The sequence below is a fragment of the Salminus brasiliensis genome, chromosome 3, assembly GCF_030463535.1.
Source record: "Salminus brasiliensis chromosome 3, fSalBra1.hap2, whole genome shotgun sequence".
NCBI classification, from domain to species: Eukaryota; Metazoa; Chordata; class Actinopteri; order Characiformes; family Bryconidae; genus Salminus; species Salminus brasiliensis.
Genome location: NC_132880.1, coordinates 45,555,899 through 45,561,898, shown reverse-complemented (window position 1 = coordinate 45,561,898; position 6,000 = coordinate 45,555,899).

Sequence of the window (6,000 nt, the reverse complement as noted above, 5' to 3'; positions counted from 1 at the left end):
AAGCAGCACAACATCATAGCCTTAGTCCACTGGACCACTCGGAGGCCCCTTGCAATTAGAAAATAACCTTTTTTAGAGTATTTAGAGTATTTCTCATTGACAGATCATCCAGTTTAGTGGGAAAACTAATGATAACAATTATGAAATATTATTATTATTTGTAATCCAGACAAATCAGGATATTTTAGATTAATACTTATACAAGACACTGTATAACTTTGGTTAAAGTTTAGAATTTAATTTGGCACTTAATCAACTTTTGAAAAGTGTATATTGCAAAACTCACCCTATGGTTTTAGAATGACACACAGAGTATAGATTAATGTACAGTTTGTAGTAATGATTATAGAGCACCCAGGCTTAACCCCTTAACGCAAGTAAGGCTTCTTTTGCGTCAGACCAGCTGCCTCCTACCAGTCCGACCAGCAGGCCCCGTCCCCACCACTCTGTACTATCTGCCACTATTGATATCACCACTATTAACCTTCATTACTCTGAGCATCACTGCCATGACTATATTAAGTGCTACTACACCATGATTATTATATTATGATTATGATCAGAGCAGTTCAGCAGTAACTTTTATCAATAATTTTATTCATGTCTTCTACTAATTACTAATTATGTAAAGCTGCTTTGTGACGACAACAGTTGTAAAAAGCTATACAAATAAATCTGACTTGACTTGACTTAAAGCATATTACTCAGTAACTACAGGGACTATTGGGGCTATTCTCTGGTAATAGAGGACTGCCGGTGGTTCATAGGCTGTTTAAGGGGTTAAAATACAGTGAGTAAAACATAAAGATAGTGAAGTAAGTAAAAGTTAAAAAATGTTAGTGAAAGAAAATGATACTGTACATCATCTCTTCTTTTTTCCAAAATATTTAATATGTGTAAATCAAATATTCAGAAGAGAAAAAAACGAGCTTTGCTCTGGAGCACAAAATCCAGCTCTCACTTTCTTTAAACTTGTCTTTCCCACCAGCTCCCTGTGAAAATAAAGCTGTACAGACGCTGACATCTGCTGGGCTTTTTAAAGCCTTAAGCACTGAGTCTAATTCAATAACCGAACACCATGTGGATTGCACTGATCTCTCAGTCTGGCTAGAAGAACTTGAGCTGCTTTGATATTTCTCATATCGAAGATACCTGCTGTTGCTCTGAGACTTCTGGTGCTCTATGGACATTCTTATATAGACCTAGTGACCTTATACACTGATAACAGCCAAAGCATTAGCACCACCTGCCTAATATTAGACTTTAGATCCATAGGCTATATTAATCTATACTAATTACCGTTTGTGTAAAGATGCTTTGTGACAACAACAGTTGTAAAAAGCTGTACAAATTAATTCGACTTGACTTGACTTGATTAATATTGAGTTAGGTCCCTTATGAGGCGCCACAACAGACTGATCGGACCATTCTGGGAATGGACTTCACAAGACCTGTGGTATCTGGCACCAAGACACTACCTTCAAGTCCTGTAAGTTGTGAAGTGGGACCTCCACCAGCATCAGTGAGCTTAGGTGCATATTAACCTGTCGCTGGTTCACCACTGGTTCTCCAATCTTGGACCATTTTTGGTAGGTACAGACCAGTGCTTACAGAGAACACTCTACAAGACCTGCCTGACATCTGGCTATCACAGTTTGGTTCTTCTCAGAGTGTCTCAGATTCTTATGCTTGCCCATTTTACTTGCTTTTAACACATTATCACCTCGATTGTTCACTTGCTTCTTCATATGTCCACCACTTGACAGAAGCCACTGTAGATGAAGATAACCAATGTTTTTTTCCCTTCACCTGGTGCTAATGTTATGGCGGTGTATATGCATATATAAATTATGCTAATTGTTTGATGTGCTTAAATGAAAGAGACGAATACAAAAAGATCTCTTAAACTATTCTCTTTGATGACCCAGTGATTATTGATGATACAGGTTTTAGATATTACAGCCCTGAAATCTGATTTCATGAGCATTTGAGTAGCATAAACTATCAAAACAGCATCTCTGTAAAGCTCAAACTGGAAGGAAAATGGTGCTTGGATATCTAACCTATCACTGATCACCATGTTTCAGATCTACTAATTATTGGTTTTACTTCTAGGTATCAGCAAATCAGCAAAAAAGACTGGAAACACCTCCTCATCCAGAGTTTCTTCTGAAATCAAGGGTATCAACAGGGAGTTTGTCAATTGTTTGCTGTGGTAACAGCCTCTACTCTTCTGGTAAGGCTTTACAGTCGATGTTGGACCATTGCTGTAAGGATTAGACTGCATTGAGATCCAAGAGCATTGATGAAATTGGGTACTGATGTTGAATGATCAGTTTGGGATCTTAAACACAATCCCAGCAGTTGGATGGAGATCCATTACTCCAGAGAACACAGTTCCACTGCTCCACAGGCCAGCGTAGAAGGCTTTGTACCCATTCAAGCCTTGTTTGGCATTGGTCATGATGCCCTCAGGCCTTAGGGTAATGCTTTCCTCTGGTGATTAACCAAGAACTGTGTGGGCAACTAAATGCCTTTGATTGCATTCATCCCCAAGAGCATTCAGCAGGTCAGATACTGTTGTTAGGCCATTAGTTGTGGGTCAGAAACACCATTCCAACTCATCCCAAAGGTATTGGATGAAGTTCCATCGCTCCAGAGAATCAGCTCCACAGCCCAATGCTGCTGGTTCTGCACCCCTCTAGTCAGTGCTTGGCATTGGGTGGCTCCTTTAGAGTGTACAACTCTACTGGCAAAGCTTTTCTCTAGAAATTATACAAGATGTGTGTGGGCAATTGAACGGCTCAGTCAGCAATGGTAGCTGAATTTACTCATTAAAAGTAGCGTCTGGATACTTTGGGGCATATAGGGCCGTTTATGACTCAAGCAAATCCCTGCCTGACTCAGTGCACACGTTTATGAAAGATAAATACAATTTGAATTTCATAAAAACTCACTTCCCATATCAGCAGAGGGTTTTCATTAGCATTTTTCATTAAAGAGCCATTAATAGATGATAACTTGGAAGCATGAGGAAAGCACCATCAGCGAAGGAGAGAAATGGTGATTGTCTTGGGGTGCATGTCAACATTCATTAACAGGCACTCTAAAAATCCCTGCGGAGCTGGGTGGGTGTTGTGGGGTAAGGGAAGGGGGGGAGGCGCAGCAAAGGCACGGCGGATAAGATGCTTTGGCAGTCTAGATTCAATTAATAAAGCCCAAAGTAGGAGCAGCACATATCGTTTTGGTGTTCAAGTGGATTAAAACGGTTTGCGCAATTGGTTTTTTCTCGCTAAGCCCTTTGGCCATTCTGCAGAGACGGCGGAATCTTAACAGGCTCTTTAATACAAAAGGACAAGAAATGGTCACGAGGGTCTTTAACAAGGTTGTCCTTTTGTTGGGAGAGATTAAACAGGCTAGGCGTCAGGAGAGCTGTTTATGTTTATTCTAACAAAACATCCTAACATGACGGAGACGAGACCGAAATACGAAGATGATAATTCGATAATAGTTCAAATGATCTAATGCTTCAAAGTCTCTTGTTAAGGCGAATTGCCTTTGCAGTGAGGAATTAGTCACCTAGGCCTCCCAGCCTGAAGCAATGTGTTCGAAATCCTAGAGTACAACAAGCGTGGGCACAATTTAAAAGGCAAATATGGACTTTTGAGACAAGTTTGAAAAAACGAAGGATGTTTAAGAGGAGAGTATGCGTAAAGAATTAGTGATAATCTTCTTAATATAGCCTAGGGATCTAAAATCATCTCAGGAGTCTCATTTGAATGCCGCTGGCATGCAGTGGATAATGGGTTTTCTCTTACTCTAGCTATCCTCTTTGCCTCCAATCTTCCTGCTGTCAGTGCTTGATAAGAGAAATAGAAATCATTGCTCGCCTTCATCTCGAGCGAAAGAAGCAGGCAGCTCGTGGCGAGGTGTTTGTGCTGCTTATGCGAAACTAAGAAGATGCAATATCTTCAGTCTCGAATGATCTACGTCAAGCAGATCCATTAAATAACATTCCAGATCAAACTTGGAGACGAATCCAATCAGTCCACTTTAAACTGATGGTTGCTGCTTTACTGGTCAAAAAGCTCTGGGTCCAGATGAGTATCTGGATTAGCACAGTTAAAGGAGCACATGTCTGGAATGGTTGAGAGGCTATAACCATTCTCATTCCCTTTAGATCCACCTTTCTTACACTGCCCTTAACTTAGACCCCCTCTAAAATCCCTTCTTCAGGGAGAATTATCGTCTTATAAAGGAGCAATGAGGTCTTGAGGAGATGGGGTGGAGTAACAGGGCATTGAGGAGATGGTGGGAAGTAACTGGGTGTTGAGAAAATGGGGTGGGGTAATGGGGCGTTGAGGAGATGGGGTGGAGTATTGGGGTGTTGAGGAGACAGGGTGGAGTATTGGGGTGTTGAGGAGATGGGGGATGGGGTAATGGGGTGTTGAGGAGATGGGGTGGAGTATTGGGGTGTTGAGGAGATGGGGGATGGAGTAATGGGGGGTTGAGGAGATGGGGTGGAGTATTGGGGAGTTGAGGAGATGGGGTGGAGTATTGGGGTGTTGAGAGGGTGGTGGATTAATGGGGTGTTGAGGAGATGGGGTGGAGTATTGGGGAGTTGAGGAGATGGGGTGGAGTATTGGGGAGTTGAGGAGATGGTGGTGGATTAATGGGGTGTTGAGGAAATGTTGGTGGATTAATGGGGTGTTGAGGAGATGGGGGATGGAGTATAAGGTGTTGAGAAGATGGGGGAGTAATGGGGTGTTGAGGAGATGGGGGATGGAGTGATGGGACGTTAAGGAGATGGGGGATGGAGTGATGGGGAGTTGAGGAGATGGGGGATGGAGTGATGGGGAGTTGAGGAGGTTGGGGATGGAGTGATGGGGCGTTGAGAAGATGTGGGATGGAGTGATGGGGCGTTGAGAAGATGTGGGATGGAGTGATGGGGCGTTGAGGAGATGGGGGATGGGGTGTTGAGGAGATGGGGGATAGAGTAATGGGGCGTTTAGGAGATGGGGATGGAGTGATGGGGTGTTGAGGAGATGGGCTGAGGTAAAGGGGTGTTGCAGAGATAGGGTGGAGTAATGGGGTGTTGAGGAGATGGGCTATGGGAACAGGGGTGTTGCGGAGATGAGGTGGGGTAAAAGGGTGTTGTGGAGATGTCCGTGTGGCCCCCTCAAACAGTAACATGGCGTTGAAGAGTGTCTCCAACAGACTGATGGGAGGTCAGTGTAAACGCAGACAAGGTCAAGAGGCTCTGCATTTTTTTAAACAGGTTTTCCCAGGTACCTAATACACGTGTTCTCATGCCATTCCTAAAATACTTATTATTTTTCATGTTCTACATATTTGACAGTTTTTCAATTGGTAAGGAAAGGGAGAGAATTCAGACTAATGCTCCTTTAGTCTCCAGTTTAATTAGCCTTTCACACCTTGAGAGTCCTGGCTGTTCATTATAGAGTGGTGGGCAATGAATCTCCAGCAGTATCTGAGCTTTTCTTTTCCTCTTTGTTTGGTTTCCCGGTAAAAAACCAGTGGAACGGTCATGAAGCATTGTCGGGTTTGCTTTTTAGTCTTTTATTACTAAGTATGGATGACATTTTGAAAGGGTTTAGAAGTCTTTATGCTCTACCTGGCTGCATCATGTGGCACAGAAATGACTCGCTGGGGAAAAGTCAGCCCATCTGGCAGCGGAGAGCCGTGACACAAGCAGCCAACGGGACAGGCTGAGACAGAGCAATGCTGCCGGTGATCTGTTTGAGGGGGCCACACGGACCTGGTCTGCCGCCTGCACCAGCCGCTCACCAGGGTGTTTCATATACTGACCTTTTATGCAGCCAGAAGAAGTCAAGCTCACCAGCTGCCAGGTCCAGCAGGCCTGCACGACAGCCGCATTATCTGAGAACACACCAAGGAAAACCAAAGGCTGCTTTTAGAGCAACAACTGTGGAACATCTGATCTTTAACCCAAACGTACACCAACCAGCCATAACATTA